The 17987-nt window shown below is 39.2% G+C and overlaps 1 protein-coding gene across 1 annotated transcript in view; it reads right to left on the bottom strand.

The window, feature by feature from the left end:
- POU6F2 (POU class 6 homeobox 2) overlaps window positions 1–17987 on the bottom strand; it is a 417852-nt gene that overhangs the window by 339855 nt on the left and 60010 nt on the right. The window lies entirely within an intron of this gene.

The raw sequence follows: 17987 nt of genomic DNA, 5'->3' as shown, positions 1-17987 counted from the left end.
AGGGCCTCACCACTGTCATCATGAAAAGAAAAAAAATGTAAAAGGAAAAAGGCTGAGGTAGTTGCTGCCAGAGTCGCAGTGGATGACTCTGCTTAGTGCTTAACTGTTTTTAAAAGCCTCTTTAAAAAGTGCCCTCTACATGAGGAGGCGGGAGAACCACATGCCTCATTTAGTCTATCTTTATGATCACTCGAGCAGAGTTAAGCAAGGGTTAAAAGCCAAAAAATTCCTTATGTAAATGAGGCACGTGGTTCCCTCGCCTCCTCCTTTAGAGGGCACTTTTTTAGAGGCTTTTTTAAACAGTTAAGCAGAGTCATCCATTGGAGACTCTGGCAGCAGCTAACCCAGCCTGACCTCAGCAGCTCTTGCCTTTTTCCTTTTCATCATGGCAGACATCATGGCAGACAAGATCAGAGTTTCATCATGGCAGACAAGATCAGAGTTGAAATCCTCTGTGAAACAGCTAGAAAAGGTATGTGAGTGGGAGGGAGGGGGAGGAATTCAAAGTTAATGTAATTTGTAAGTAATTGTATTATTGTAAGTAATTTGTGTGTGTGTGTGTATTTTACCTGCCTCTGCTGGCGCACGGGCTGGCACTCTCTTTTATGTTTCGGCAACCCAAAACTGTTAAAGTGAGGAGGCTGACCATTCAGCAGGCATGTTTATAATCATTTTCCGTTTCCTGTCTAAGGGGAACCAAATTACAATTTATTCCAGTTTATTTTACTAATTAAGGTTATCATTTCATTATTATTATCATAGTTAATTACGTGTTAACAAAATAAACATTTAAAATCTAAGACAGATCTAAGAGATGTTAACATTTCTACTTAATAATCACCAAAAGTATCCATTAACATTTCATTATTATTAGTATTATTATTATTATTATTGTTAAAAAAAGGAATTATTTGCTATTTGTGTCATGTCTCCTCTCTTCTGACCCAGATTGATTATACCTTCATAACAAAATCTAAACAAAAATTTGTTAATAAAATTTATGTCTTTTCGCCAGATCCGAATTTACAATTTATGGCCCGATTATTTATCCTAATTAAGGTTATCATTTCATTATTAATATCATAGTAAATTATATGTTAATGAATAAACATTCAATGATAATCTAAAACAGTCTACAAAATACTAAAATCCCTACTTATTAATCATCAAAAATTAGCTAACTTTTTATCATCAACTAGCATTATCAACCAGTATCTTTCCAGTAGCAAAATGGTCTTATCTCTCTCGCCAGCTGTTGTGTCAATTCTCTTTTCAGCTCCTTTCCAGAGTTTTGAACTTCTCTCCGCACTTTGTAGCTTAGAAGATTTCTCATGTAGTTTCTTTGCCCTTGAATTGCCCATAAGCTTAACTTTGGTTATCAAATTTATTTCTGGATAGATTTGTCTTCTTAACTCCATCCTTTTCGCTCTTTTTTTCTCTCCTGCATCTTGGGATTTGGGATAAAGCTCCAAATTGTCAGTCACTTTTCCAGCTTCCCTTCTTTCCACTTTCACTCACATTTACTCCATTAATGAGTTCATCTATTATTTTGTCTTTGTTTTCTGTATTTTCATTCTCTTCTTTAATTTTTGGGGCTCCAACCCCATCATTTTTGCTGTGATACCCAATAGTCTGTCCAATTTCTTGTCAAATCTCTCAAATCCTTCTAAAATGTTTTGAAGTCCAGCCACGATGTTTTGAAATTTTAAGTTTTCCTCATCTGAATATTGATCCATTTTTCCAAAAGAAAAGAAACATAAAGAAAAAGAAAAAGAGGAATCTGATAATCACTGCCACTCTAGCCTGTCAATTTTTTTTAAAGAATATATCTATATTTATTTTAAATCTTAAGCACATTCTTTTGTGGTTTTCAAAGTGGAAGGGTTTTTGCCTTTTTCTTTCCTTTTCCTTCTCTTGCCAAAATATTTTCAAAGAGCACCTGCAAAACACTGTTCGTGCCCTTGAGTCTTTATCAGGTTTTATAAACAAGTTCTAAACCCTTCCATTACAAAGTCAGTGAAGTCAAATAGGAATGAACAAAGGATACATTGTTTCAAGAAAAAAAACTTCAGACTCAAGCTTCCGAATGACAGATTCAACTTTTTTTGTATACTTTTTCTTTAAGTATCTTTAATATATTTTAATAACAAATAGAAGGAGAGATTTGTTAAAATAAAAAAAAGTTTTAATTTAAGTTAAAAGAATTAAGGTAGTAAAAAATAGAAGAAAAAGATCAGTCCATTCACTTCAAGCGGAGAAACAGGGAACATTGCAATCACTTCAATCCACAAAACATCATTACAAGCAAGAGCAAAAAACTTTCTAAGGCAGTCCAAAAAGGATTCGCCACTTTATTCTTACTTAGAGGACTAATTTATCTTTTTTTAAAAAAAGCTTTCCTAGGGTAATCTTCTGAAAGTAAGAAAAAAACCCTCACCAGATGGAACACTTTCACTTCTTCTTTTCGTTCTGGAGCCATCTCCAACTTTGTCAGCCTGGGGGCTGCCTGTTTGCCACTGGCTGGAAGCGCTTCCCTTGGGTTGATCAGGGACTTTGCGGTGTCCCTGCGACCAGCAAGGTTTTGTCTTCCTGATCACCGTCTCACTTTTGTATCTCTGTTAGTAGTAAAATTTTCTAACCGCCCACCAGTTCCACAGTAATGGTGATTTTATGAAAACCTAATGAAAATTTTTTACCTGGCCTGTAAGTGCCCATACTGGAACCATGTTTGAACTACCTTCTCCTCTTTTAATACCTCTAAAGATTTTAGTTGTAGTACCCCCCTTTCCAAAATGAGAAGCTGTCTGTAGGTAATTCTATCCTGTTTTTGTGCTATATTCATATTTTCAATTGCGTGTCTAGGAATTGCCCACATGGGTATCTTGTCATTTAATTTATATTGGTATTTTTTCCAGACCCGCAGTAAAGCATTTCTTAAAATATGACTTTAAAATTTTTGTCCTCTATGTTCCTCTATCAAGGTAGATAACTATATGAAATTGCTACAACAGGTATCCAAATATATGACTAATTGGAGTAGCAAACAATTGTCTCTGATGGGCAGGATTGCGACAGTCAAGACATATGTATTACCAAAATTTTTGTTTTTGTTTCAAACGGCACCAACTAAATTGGACAAAATTTTTTTTAAATCCTTGGAGACAATAGTGACACAGTTTATATGGCAAGGAAAGAAAGCACGAATTAAAGCCCAAACTTTGCAAAAACGCAGAGAACTGGGAGGCTTCGGAGTACCCAACTGGGAAGCATACTATAACACAGCAATCATGACATGGGTGAAAGATTGGGTGATGTTGAATAGAAGGCGCCTATTGGCTATAGAGGGTCATGACCTCCCCCAGGGATGGCATGCCTCCCTCTGGCAAGAAAGAGACACCCCCCATAGGTACTTCATGGGACATTATATTCGGAAGATTTTGATGGGGGTCTGGGAAAAATGAGGAAAAAATATTATCTTAGGGTTCCGTGTTGGTTGGCACCATTAGAGGCCTTAACGCATCCGAGTTTATTTAATTGGACAAGAAACATAACATATAAAGATATCATGACAGAAGAGGGCAACATGAAAACAAAAATGGAATTAGAGCAACAGGGAAGGAATTTGGAATGGTGGGAATATTTACAGGTTAGAAACAGGTTTAAAAGTGATAAGGCACGTTTCGGGATCTACCCAAACCCTCAGGGGCTAGATAAGATTTTGTTTGGTGGAGACAAGAAAATGTTATCGAAGATCTACCAATTTTTGACCTGCCAAGATACTAATGAAGAGATGGACAAAAGCCTTCTAATAGTATGGGAGAGAAACCTAGGTTATGAAATTGAAATGGGCAAATGGTGGGAGCTATGGAGTAAGACCATTAAACTTACAACATCCACTGCATTCAAAGAAAACATATACAAGATGGTTTATAGGTGGCACTTCCCCCCAACGAGGTTAGCCAAGATGTTTCCTGGGTTATCTCCATTGTGTTGGAAATGTGGAAGAAAGGAGGGCACATTCTATCATATTTGGTGGTCCTGTACTGAGGCCACGAAATATTGGAAAAGGATTAAAAAATGGTTAAAAGAGGTTACCGGGGCAAACATTGAATGGAGACCTGAGAACCTGTTACTAAGCATCAAACCAGATAACATAAGCAGTTCAATATGGCACTTGAGCCTGCATATAATTGTGGCTGCAAGAATAACCTATGCACAATCTTGGAAATCCACCACTATACCGTCGGAAGATGCTATAATTAAAAAGATCTACGAATGTGCAGAAATGGACAGAATGACGGGCTGGCTGAGAGACAAAGGAGAAACAGAACATTATCTTAGCTGGAACCTATGGTATATGTGGGCGACTAGGAGAACAGCAGGGACTTAAAATGGGGAAAGTTAACGTAGGTACCGTAATAGATCCCTGAATCTTGCAATGAGAAGATGTGGCTTAGAGACCTAATAATGAGGAAAGAAAGAAAAAATTGGGCTGTGAATGACTGTCACCGGGGGGGGGGGGGGAGGGGGGTTGTATGTTTAAAACGGCATTTGTATCTGTATGTTTTACTCTATATTGTTATGTATGATTTGTCTTGCTTATGTCGTTGTATTTATGTTGTTGTATTTTTCTTCTTGTTTTTTAAAGGTAATAATGTTTAATAAAAATTATATTTAAAAAAAAATAAAAAAAAATTTTGTCCAATTTTTTGTTGAATAACAGGTAAGCATGCCAACCATATACCAGATCGTGTCCCTCAATATTCAATACTCTATCATTAGTTAAATGAGTCCAATCACTAATTACAGATAGCGCCACTGCATCATAATATAGTTTTAGGTTAGGTAATTTCAAGCCTCCTCTCTCGCGTACATCTTGCATTATTTTCATATTTACCTTCGGCTTCTTTCCTGCCCATACAAATTTATTGATACCCTTCTGCCATTCTAAAAGATTCGCATCTTTTTTAAGTATAGGTAACATTTGGAAGAGAAATAAAATTTTTGGTAAGATGTTCATTTTCACTGCCGCTATCCTACCCAGCAAAGATAAGTGCAATTTCTCCCATTTTTTCATCTCTATCTGTATACTATGCCAAAGTGGTTCATAATTATCCTTATGTATTTTCCCATTTGAAGTTAAAATATTAACTCCAAGATATTTGACTTTTTTGACTACTTCACATCCTAGCATCCCTCCTAGTTCTTCCTTTTGTTTAGTATTCATATTTATAGCTAATATTTTTGTTTTTCCTAAATTTATTTTAAAACCAGACACTTGACCATATTGATTAATCGTAGTCATTAAAACCATACTGGATTCCTGCGGTTGTTCCAATATTATGACCAAATCATCCACAAAAGCGCGCACTCTGTATTCTTGCTGCCTAATTTTGATCCCTTTTAGACCATCCAAGCCCCGTATTTTATTCAACAATACTTCCAAAGTTATAATAAACAATAGTGGGGACAAAGGACAGCCCTATCTTGTACTTTTTCCAATTTGAAAAGAGTCTGTTAAACTTCCATTGACTATGATTTGTGCTGTTTGCTGTTGGTATATTGCTTTAATTGACTGTAAAAAATTATCTCCTATCTGCATTTTTTGCAATATCTTCAACAGAAATTGCCAGTTAACTTGATCAAAGGCCTTCTCAGCATCCAAAAATATGAACGCAGCAGGAATTTGGTTGTTCTTTCCCAAATATTCTAATGCATTAATAATTAATCTAACATTACTTTTCATCTGTCTCCCCTGTATAAAACCTGTTTGGTCGGTGTGTATCAATTGTTGAATAACCAGCATTAACCTATTTGCTAGTATTTTAGTAAAAATTTTATAATCTACATTAAGTAATGAGATAGGTCTACAATTTTTTGGTTGGGTAGTATCTTGATCTTCTTTGGGTATCAAAGATATAAACGCTATCTTCCAAGATGGAGGCACCTTACCTTCCGTTTGAATCTTATTAAATAATTCTCTAAGAGGTTCTACCATTTCTAACTGTAAATTTTTATAGTAAACTGCTGTCAAACCGTCTGTACCTGGTGCTTTCCCTAACTTTAATTGCTTAATTACCTGCAAAATTTCCCCCGAGGTTATTGGTTGGTTCAATTTTTGCCTGTGCTCTTCTCTAACTGAGGGTATTTTCTCTTTATCTAAATATCTGTCTATATCTAAACCATTAATTTTATCCCCTTTATACAATTCTGTAAAAAATTCCTGAAATGCCTTTTGAATCTCCTCCTGTTGAAACACCTCCTTCCCTCTGTAAGTCAGTTTAGATATATTTCGAGTTTTCCTTTTTTTTCCTAATCTGATAAGCTAACCATCTGTCAGGTTTGTTTGCGTTACAAAAAGTATTGTGTTTTGCATATAATAAACTAGTGGCTACCTGGTCAGAGATCATCATGTCAAATTGAGATTTTAATATGGTGATAGCTTCCTTAACCTTTGTATCGCTTGGATTCATTGTTAACTCCAACTCTTTTCTCTTAATTTCCTCTTCCAATTCTGTTCGTTTTAGCCCTTGTTTATATCTATGGGTTTTATTTATATTCATCAGCACTCCTCTCATATACGCTTTGCTTGCATCCCATACGAATTCCATAGGTGTACCCTTATTCATATTCAAAACAAAGTATTCAGATAACAATTTTTTACAATCATTAATATACTTTTCGTATCTAAATAAGTTTTCATTCAATCTCCAAGACCTTCTTGCCTGCACTGCCCTTCCCAATTCCATCCAAACTGGGTTATGATCCGAAAGGACCCTAGCTGCAATCTTTATCTTCTTCACCCTAGAAAGCAAATCATTAGTGATTAGTATAAAATCAATCCTTGAAAGGGATTGATGTCTATCAGAAAAGAAAGTGAAATCATATTCTGCGTTTGTTTCTCACCAAATATCTCTCAATTCAAAGTCGTCCATCTTTGCTCGCATCTTAGTATTTGGGCGAGAAGTCTTCTTATCTCTTTTAGTGTCTATCACACCATTCCAATCACCCAATAGTATACAAGACCTATAGTCCCACTGTACTAATTTAGCATGAAGATTTCTATAGAATCCGTCTTGCTGTTGATTAGGAGCATAAATTCCCAAAAGTAATGTCTTTTTCCCTTCTAAGATTAAATCTAACGCAATATATCTTCCAAAGGGATCTGCTTCAATTAATTCAGCTTTGATGTCTTTTTTTAAGTATACAACTATACCATTTTTCTTTTCCATAGCAGAAGCTACAAAATGTTGATCAAGTTTTGAGTTAATCAAATATTTTTGATCAGTTGATTTGATATGAGTTTCTTGCAAACAAATTATATCATTCTTAAACTGTTTAAGATAGTGAAATATTTTCTTTCTCTTCTGTGGAGAACTCAGCCCATTGACATTCCATGTTAAAATCTCAGTTGTCATCTTTGATTACCTGAAGCTTTTTTAGAGCCTCCTGCATGGCCTGTTTAACCTTTGGCCTAGCTCCTCACATGGCTTCTGAACTTGTTGCTGTAACTCCTTGATCGATGGCCGGTGATTGTTGAGGTTGTTGCCTTTTAGCTTGTTTTTCCATTCTTCTGGTAGTCATACGGCTAGGTCTTTGTTCCATAACACTTTGCCCTTCTAGGGAGGGGAGATGGTACATCTTGTCTGGTAGTTGTGTGGTTTGCTGTCTGTCTTGTCCTTCTTGTAGTCTTTCTCCGGATCCAGATGGTGCATGGTGTCCTGCCTTCAAAATATTATGGTAGAAATCTCGGGCTTTCCATACGGAGTTGAGACGATATCTTTGCCTGTCCAGTGTGAGTATGATGCCAAATGGCGCGTCCCATCTGTACTGTATCTGACGATTTCTAAGTTCTTCAACTAAAAAAGCATAATCTCTCCTGGCTCTTAGCATTTGAGGTGGTATCTCTTTTAAAACAGTCAGATCTTGACCCCCAATCTGGAACTTAGTTTTATAAGACTCTTGTAATATCGTGTTTCTGAGCTCTCTTGTAGTGAAATATATAACAATGTCTCGAGGAAGCTGCCTCTGTTTTGCCGCCCAAGAGTTAACACGATAAACTTTATCAATTTGCTAGTCAAACCCCTGTCTTCCCACCAGATTATCAAAGGCTTCTGAAAGAATCTGTTTCAGGTTGTCCTGTTTCTCTTCACGCAACCCCCTTACTCTTAATGCGAGTTCCATTCGTCTGTACTGTATCATAATTTCTTTTTCAGCATTTTCAACTTTTTGTTGCACCACCTCTGTTTTCGATGTCAAATTAGTATTAGCTTGATTAAGATCCTCTAAACTATCTTCAACTCCTGAAACATGTTCTGTCAGTACAGTTACAAGCCCCAGCATATCATCTTTAATTTTAGCAACCCTGGCATCAATTTTATCATACATGTCATCCTTAAGTTCTTTTATCTCCTCTTTTATCTCCCCTTTTATCTCCTCTTTAAAATCTTTCAGTTTGTTTTCCACTTTAATTGTCAGCATGTTATGAGCTTCACTCAGTTCTCTCAGAAGAGTTCTGTCATTAGTAACTCTCCAGTAGGGGGCATAGAGGGAGGTGGCTGTGACTTTGTACCAAGTATTGGCACCCTAAAAAGTTGGCTTTTCCAACAAGCCAGCCTGGCCTGAACAAAACAAAATAAATTATTGTTAATTTTAATCATTTTTTTTTTAAAATGTTATTGTTAATCCTAATTGGGTTTGTTTGGGATATTCTATTTAATTTTTTTAACTTTTGTAATATGTGTTTTTTTTAATGTTGTACGCCGCCCTGAGTCCTTGGGAGAAGGGCGGCATATAAATCCAATAAACCAAACCAAACCAAACCATAAACTAGCGTATGTTGGCAAGATCAAATTGCCAAATTGATCTCTAGTTCCTCTGCCTCTTCAAAATCCTGCCTGTACTTCTGATAGTTCTTGATCCACATACTGCTAGAGCCTAGCTTGTAGGATTTTGAGCATAACTTTACTAGCCTGTGAAATAATTCTACTTACAAGAGTGAAAAGCATATCAAAAAGCAAGAAAAGATATGGAATCCATTGCTTCTTTCAAGGAAGGCACCATAAAATTCATTGCTACCCTAACATTCATTGCTTTGCTATGCTTGATTTACAGTTCTACTGCTTTAGGCAACTTGTAAGACAACAAGAAGTGGCTGCATATCACTCTTAATTAAGATGGTCAGAGGTGTGCATACATTAGAAGATCTTACTCACTAGCTACTGCAGGCAGTTGCCTAAACTTTCTAGTCCACTATAGAAACCTGTTTATAACACTTGGCTTATCAATTTACTTGCAAATGGCTCTCTGAAGTATTAACTCAGGTTAATTATTATTCAAATATGATTATGCAGTGGTAATGTAAAAAATTGGAAATGTAGGATGGAATTTTTCACTCCAGCAGTTTGGCAATTGTGGCAGCTGGTGGAGTCTCTGTAGTAATTACTAGCCCATTCCAGCCAGTGGATCGGCCTTCTGGTTCAGAAAGGAAGGGGAGGGAGTGGTGGGGAGAGAGTGAAAGGAGAGAAAAGGAAAAAGCAATAAAGTAAGGGAACAAGAATATGAGCTGTGTCAATCGACGTGGGGGTGGGGGGTAGGGAATCCACAGCTGCTAGTAGTGATAAATGAAAGCCGGTGGCCCTACTTCTAATCAATACATGTAAATGCTACTCATTACAGCTTTTATACACACTTCTCAATTAGCCTTTCCTCCCACTGGTAACAAGGAATGTCATGCTTTCTGGACTGTGAAAGTGGTTGAGCACTAAGTTCACCTGCATCTGTAAAGACAAAGTAACAATGCTCCAGTCTCAGCTTGGCAGCAGGTGGTAGCAGTAGAAGTCTAAATTCCTTCTGTAATGCAAACGAAATAAAATCCCCCAAGCCGCATTTAATTAAATGGGATATTTTTAAATAGTGCTTGCTTTCTATTTCTTTCTCACAGTGGATCAAGACAGAAACAGGACAAATTGTTCACTTTTCATTGAGGAAAACACACACATATACAAAGAAGGATAGAAACTTCAAGTCATTTTGGACCCAATCTACCAGTACAAGAAAACTTCATAAATAGAATTAAGCAAAAATAGACATTGTGTCTAAAAATCTTATTTGTTTTAATGTTTCAGATACCAAAGACTTTCCACTTCTGCATTTTAAAAATATTATTTGAAATCAAGGTTTAGAGGCAGAATTTTCATAACTATATCTACGTATTTTATCTAAAATGTTTTAATATGCACACTAAAAAAGGTAGATTTTTCAATTTATCTAGGAAATTGAAAAGGTATTGAATGCATAGTGTTTTCTTCCTTCCTTCCTTTCTTTTTTATGATGATGATGGCTCTCTACAGGAAAGAGAAATTCATACAGGCATCAAGGGGCAGATTGTGACCTTCTAAGGAACAAAGGAAGAGATCTGATCACCTGAGACAATGAGATTGCAAGTCTAGTGAGTAATTGCTCAATAGTGGGAGAAATAGGCTGGTGATCCAGACTTAAAAGAGCTGTGTAACCTGGTCTTGCTGAAAACCAGCCTTTGCTGAACAATAGACTCTCCAAACTCCCATTGAGAAGTATATATTTTCCATTAGCAGAAAAAAATGGCCTTATTCTATCAGGTCACTTCCTTCTTTTCTAATCTGACATACTCTATTTTGCACAATTAGGGAACCATTCTTCATTAACTCCTTTATTAGAGTTTAAAAACATGTACATTTATTTTAGGATCACAAACAAAAACATAGCTCCTTGCCAAAAATAGTACCTTTATAACTTTTCTGCACTTTATTTCAACTAATAATTTAGTATCCTTTTGTAAACAGGAATTGCTCATGTATGCACAGCATATCCATATATACATGTGTGTGTGTGTGTGTGTGTGTGTGTGTGTGTAACATTTTTTAAATTAAGCTTCATTAAATCTCAGAAAGCACATGGTAAATATTTAAACTAATTTGCTTTAAATATAAATGGAAATCCTTTCATCTGTGATAGATTCTTACCTGATTTTGTAAGTGATGTCCTGTTCATATGCAGGCACACTGAGAAACTAAGAGGGCAAATATTTCTCTGGAATTTAGTTCTAATCTGCTATAAGTGGTCTATATCATCTATAAACAGTATCCCTGAGGTGAAACTACAGAGCACTCCCAATATGTCAATCATAATGTCTCAACCTGCAGATCTGCTGAGTGGGGCACACATACTTGGCTATTTCTCTCAGTCTTTTGTTTGACAGCACTAATTCCTTTTTTCCTGTTGTTTAATAAAACACACACGTGTTGCATTCTATTAACAATTTTGTCAGCAAAAAAAACTATTCCATTCCAAAGTCAATACAATTCCACTTAGACATAAAAAATGACCAACAAAAATAGAATACTGAAAAACACAAACAACACGAATCCATAAATCCCATGTTTAGTTATAGCAGTCCTGTGTCAGGTAAAGGAGGGTAGGTCTTCATTGTTTCCTTAAAGCTCAAGAAGAATGAAACTGACTGAATTTATACTAGAAGAAAGTTACAAAGTATGTGGGAGAGGGTATTGAAAATATCAACTTCTAAAAGTCCAGAAAGGAGATAGTCTTGGAGAGATGGGACCTGGAAGGAGTTTATTTTATCTGATAAATAGCAGATGAATATAGAACAACTAATTCCTCAGATAACCAAGTGCAGAACCTAAAAAGGCCCCAAAAGTGTCAACCAATATCTTAAATTGAACCTAGAAACCACCTCACAACTAGTACTGCTCCCAAAGTAGTGGGTTCACCCAGGAATATTGGGAAAACCCATTCACTGCTCAGGCTTCACCATGCTGCACTAACTCTAGCTTCCAAATGTTATTGCAGCCTCATGTAAAGCATATTACAAAAACCACAGCAGGTGCATTTGTGTACTTGTGATATTTTTGTGAAGTATGTATTTCCATGCTGAGGAACAATAGCAGACATTCAAAAGTTTTAAATGTTGCCATTGGGTGAAAAAAAGTGAGAACAATTTATGAACTGTTGAGAGAGGAATAGTTACTCTTGTGGAATCTTTTTAATGCATTGTATGTACTGTGTGAGTCTGAATTGTGTGTGACAATGAGAAGACAATGAAAAATGTATGTCATATATTTTAAGCCATGTGTTTAAGGCATATCAATAATGAAAGCTCAAACACTATAAACAACACTGTAATATATAAAAGCAACTTATCTGCAAAAATGGATTTCATAAAGGTGAACATCTGGATTACACACAATTGAAGACCAGCAGTTGATTTGGGTTCTAAAGCATATCATCAAATATTCTAAATATTTATAAATGTTTTAATGTCTATCAACATGTTTGGTTTTCCTTCTACTACTTTACTACTGACTCTATATGTCCTGAGAGGAAATGTGTTATTCACGTAAGAGTGGGGAAAATGCCCTTAATGTCTTTTAATTGTGTGAAACTGAACAAACAAATAAATAAATAAATTTACTCAAAGGTTTCTTATGGCAAAGAACCATGGTATCTGCAGAGTGCAGACAGTTGTTGGAATATCCCAGGAGGATAATTGAAGTGCTGAATTTTTATTTTAATTGTACAAAATAAAGTACAAACAGTCAAATATTGATGAACCCAGGATGGGATGGAGCTCATAAAATGGGTCATTTGACTGTATGTACAATATTGATGATATTTCTGTTCATGGTGATGGATGATCTCACCCATCCAATTTATAAATAATTTGGTCCTTAAAAGATCTTGCACAGAGCTTTTTAATTAATTTTTTTACAGTCTAGAAGAATTAGAAGTGAGCGAAGATGTGGTAATGTTTTCTGCTAATGCAAAATTATTTGAAATGTTTTGAACTAGAATGTCCAACTTTTTGGTTTACCTGGGCTGCATTAAGTGCAGAAAAAATGGCTTAGGGTGCATATAAAATAAATAATAGACTGTAGTTAATGCATATAAATGCACATAATAATGCAAAAGTTTACGATGGTGAAAGTCCATAATTAGAAAAAGGAATTCATCATGACATCTAGCAATAAACAACTTTAAAAAGTAATCAAATGGATTCGACAAATTGAGTGTCAATGTCCAATGATCCAGGTGCTATAAACTGCCATCCAACAGATGGGGTATTAATCTGAATCAACATATTATTATAGTTTTAATAATAAATTATGTAGAATACATTTATTCAAAAAAATTATAAATTGTGTTTTGTTTATTCATCACTTGAAATAATGTTAATCAAAGAATTCTTGGAAAAATGCATAACAAATAATATGACATGATACCTATAAGCATGAAATCTTGTTAGAGTTGACAGCAGTGGTGAAATTCATTTTTTTTTACTACAGTTCTGTTGGTGTCGCTTTGTGGGCGTGGCAGGGGAAGGATACTGCAAAATCTCCATTCCCACCCCACTCTGGGGCCAGCCAGAGGTGGTATTTGCCAGTTCTCCAAACTACTAAAAATTTCTGATGCTGGTTCTCCAGAACCTGCTGAATTTCACCCCTAGTTGACAGTATCTTTGATTTTTTTTCCCTTCTCTTTAAAACAGTAATTTCTGAAATTCAAAAGAATTATATTTAGAAAAATAATTAATACATGGGAAAGAACACAGTACAAGTTTGGATGAAAGACAATTCCAGATTCAGTTTTTGATATCTCTAGTTACAGAAGTCAAATATCAAGTATCTTTAAATTCAGAAATGGTCAGCTCAGTGGTAGATATTGCTAGTATTATTTCTAGGAAAGTATTATATTAGGTTTAATTTACAGTTTCATATTCTCTAAATGTACATGAGCTATTTCTGCCCGCACAACATCAAGCCCTAAGAATAAATGCATATATCCAGAATTGAGAGGACAGCAAATGTCATCTCTGCAAACAAGCTGAAGAAATAATGAACCACTTTGTTGGCTGCTGTAAGATTACCCAGATCCACCATTGACAATGGCATGAGAAAGTAGCAACAATAGTGTGTTCAAATATCTGCAAGAAATATCATTTTTCTACAAGCAAGAACTAGTGGTCATTTAAATAAATGATACAGGCTAAAATACATGAGAAAGGCAGGCTAGGGATAAAGACCTGGTATTCATAATCATACAAGCACTCAAGAAGAACAGACCAGGGAACAAGAAGGAATCAATGTCATGAAACATATAAAGAAATTCAAAAACAAATGTAACCAGTAATGAACTGTTAAATCAATCTATAAAAAGACATATATTTGTAACAATCTATTTCACAGGAGTTAACATTTTATTTATAACATCATTCTGCACCTTATTTACTTTTCCAAAACAATATTCAAATCAGAGTATAAGGATTAATTTTTTAATACGTGTTTTCTATGTAAAAATATCTGACAATTCAATAAGATCAAAACCAGTGACGTGTAGTGAGGTTTATGGCTGGTGAGGCACTGACACAGGGGTTTCAAATTTTTTTAGACTTGTGGACTTCAACTCCCAGAATTCCACAGCCAGGCATGCTCAGTTCCGATTTAAAGTGACAGCATTTGTTTTTCTCCTTTGCGGAAAAAGTTTTACTTCATTCTTTTTCTTCTCCCTCCCCCTCCTTTCTCAGTCTCTCCCTCCCTCTCCCCTCTCTCAAACAAACACACGGACACCGAGAATTCAGATCCCTTTCTCACTCACTCACTCTCAAACAAACACAAACACAGAAATTGGATTGGGTATATTTTCCAATAGCTTGAAAGCAGCTCCTCTGCCATAACCCCCGCCCCCCCAATTCCCCTGCTGCCTTCCAATCCGAGCCTTTGATTGCAGGTGGAGCCACGTTGCCTTTTCAAACTTGTAATCAATGAAGCTGGGCTTATATACTTTTGTGTGTGTGTGTGTGTGTGTGTGTGTTTGAAAGGAAAAGTGGCTCTGCATGCAATCAAACTTTTTGAATTCCTCCCCCTCCCTCTCATGTGCATGTGCGGGAAAATGGCTGCCGAGCTTTCCGCTCTGGCTCGATTCGCTTGAGAAATAGCCTGCAGAAGGTTGAACTCCGGGCTAGGAACTTGGTTTTTGTTGTCTGAAGTCATAAGAATCCGCCAGAGTGCCCGTGCCAGCAGCGTATTGGTGAGACTTGCCTCCCCAGAGCTGCTAGGCACGGAAGACACAGAAGATATCGATACCGCTGGGGGTGAGGCGGAGGTTGCCGACGCTCTCGATGCTGCCCAGGGGAAGCTGCCGACGTTAGTGTGGCTTGGGAAACGCTGTGCCCAGACATCCAGGAGTTTCCTGCTGGAGTTGCTGTATCGGCTGCTGGAGTCAGAGTGTTCCTTAAGACGCTGTAAGGCTGGAGGGAAATGGCGGCGCTGCACTGAGAGCTCCGTTCCGGCATCCTAGCCTTCGGCGTGAATCACCTATAGACAACCTTGAATTGACTTTTTACAGCGTGAGCCCTATTTTCTTGCTGACTGGAGGAACCCCGGTATTCCTGTCCTGGGAGACCTGTTTACCATCGAAGGAGGTGGGTGTTCCGAACGACGCTAGATGAGGCAAGGCAGCTGGTTTATTCCCAGCTGCCGGAGTCTCTCTAGCCCCCCTCCTCCTCCATTCCGGTTGGAGCACTTTACTGGCTGTTCTTAGCATTTCTGACATCTGTGCTCCTGTGCTGCGAAGCCGCTGGGGCGTGCAGCCACCCCTCCTGTGGATGGTGGTTTTCCAGCTGGCGGCAGTTCCAGCGCTGCATTCGCACCCCCCCTCCCTCCATCACAACTCCATGACTATTATGGCTTACCTCTTGGCCCCGGTTGCTGTTATCGCTGCTACCATCTGGCTCGCTCTGCTCACGGTTGCTGGACTTTTGGACTTACGACCTGGTCTCACTTGGTGCAACCATTACCGCCCGTTGATGCTCAGGGATGCCACCTCAGCCCCTTCAAAGGAGCGACTTTTGGCCTTGGGTATGTCTTCGGAACTGGGAGGAAGGGAGAGGGGCGGAACACCTCTCTTTGGACTATATATGCTTTATTGGACTCTTCACCGGACTTTGCAGAGGAGAAGGCCAAGATCATTAAGACCTTCTATATAAGCCTTTACGAACTCGCACGACTGCGCAATTTTTAACTGGTATGGTGAGTGTATGGGATTTGCTTGTGATTGAATGAATGAGCCCACTTTTATTATTCCATTATCATTGTATTTTATGTGTTTTAATTACTACATGGGGACTGCCTGAGTGAACAAATGAGTGTGTTTGATTCGGAGGGCCTGTCGAGGAATGCGGGAGCCATAGGGGTGGTTGAGGGAACCACGGACACGGGAGTGGGCCGGAGCATTACGGTCATAACAGGGAGGGGCAGATATGGCGGGGACTTTAGGGCTGGCCATTACCGGGGAAGGAGGGCTCGCTACGTCACAGAGATCCCTCCTTCCGGCCCTATGAGTCCCACTCCAAGGCCAGATGGCGCGAGTAATCAGGACCCTGGTCTCAGGCTGTTGTCGCTAAATGCCAGGTCTGTAGTTCACAAGGCTCCCCTCGTCCGGGACTTAATTTTAGATGAGAGGGCAGACCTGGCATGTATTACTGAAACCTGGCTGGGCCCGGAGGGAGGAGTCCCCTTCGTAGAGATGTGCCCAGAAGGTTTTCAGGTGCTCCATCAGCCGAGAGCCCAGGGAAGGGGTGGAGGTATGGCTATTGTTATCCGAGAGTCTCTAGTACCTCGTAGGATCTCTGCTCCGGAGCTTGTCGGGTGTGAGTCCCTGCTGGTGAAGTTGGACCTCAAGGGTCAAGTGGGTTTGCTGTTAACGTACCTGCCTCCCAACAGCATTGCAGCAGCCCTCCCCTCGCTCCTCGAGTCGGTAGCCGAGCTGGCAATTGAGTTCCCCAGGCTTATGGTTCTGGGGGATTTCAATTTGCCTTCGCTCGGTGAACACTCTGATGGAGCGCAGGAGTTCATGGCTTCCATGACAGCCATGGGCTTGACCCAGGTAATTCGGGGCCCAACCCACTCAGCGGGTCACACGCTCGACCTCGTATTTCTCTCGGAGCAGTGGACTTGTGATCTTGGTCTGAGGGGTAGTGAGATCATACCCCTGTCGTGGTCAGACCACTGCCTACTGAGGCTTGACTTTCGGAGACCAAACCCCCACTGTAGGGAGGAAGAACCGACCAGGTGGTTCCGCCCCAGGCGACTTATGGACCCCTTGAGGTTCCAGATGGAGCTTGGGGTTATTCCTGATACTCTCGCCCACAGTCCGGTGGAGACTCTGGTTGCTGCCTGGAACTCGGCAGCGTCGGAGTCTCTTGACCGGATTGCGCCACTACGGCCGCTCCGAGGCAGTGGATCCAGGAGGCCTCCTTGGTTTACCGAGGAACTCCGGGAGAGGAAGCGCCGGAAGAGACGCCTAGAGCACCTATGGAGGTCCAACAAAACTGAATCGAGCCGAGCACTTCTAACATCGTGCATCAAGGAATACATCAGGGCAGTTAGGACAGCGAAAAGAGCTTATATTGCCACCTTGATCGCCTCCGCTGAGTCGCGCCCAGCCGCCTTGTTTAGGATAACCCGTTCCCTCCTAAACAGGAGGGACACGGGGGATCCCCTGCAGGGTAGGGCTGAGGACTACGTCCAGTTCTTAGCGGACAAAGTTGCTCGGTTTAGGTTGGAGTTGGACTCCGATTCTGCAGATCCAGCCGAGGCACAAGGGGATAATCTGGTAGACCACCCCTGGGTTGAGTTTCAGGATGTTGCCCCTGGGGACGTGGACAAGGCCATGAGAGCTGTGAGTGCCTCCACATGTGTACTGGACCCGTGCCCCTCCTGGCTGGTTGCTAACAGCAGGGAGGTGACACGGGGCTGGATCCAGGCGGTTGTTACCGCCTCCCTTCGGGAGGGGGGTCTTTCCCCCCGCACTTAAAGTGGCAGTGGTGAGACCCCTCCTGAAGAAACCATCTTTGGATCCAGCCGTTCTTAACAATTATCGTCCAGTCTCCAACCTCCCCTTTGTGGGGAAGGTTGTTGAGAAGGTGGTGG

This window comes from Thamnophis elegans, chromosome Z (genome assembly GCF_009769535.1).
Source record: "Thamnophis elegans isolate rThaEle1 chromosome Z, rThaEle1.pri, whole genome shotgun sequence".
NCBI lineage: Eukaryota > Metazoa > Chordata > Lepidosauria > Squamata > Colubridae > Thamnophis > Thamnophis elegans.
Note: the sequence above shows the minus strand (reverse complement) of the source record. Positions and strands in the feature narration are given on the sequence as shown.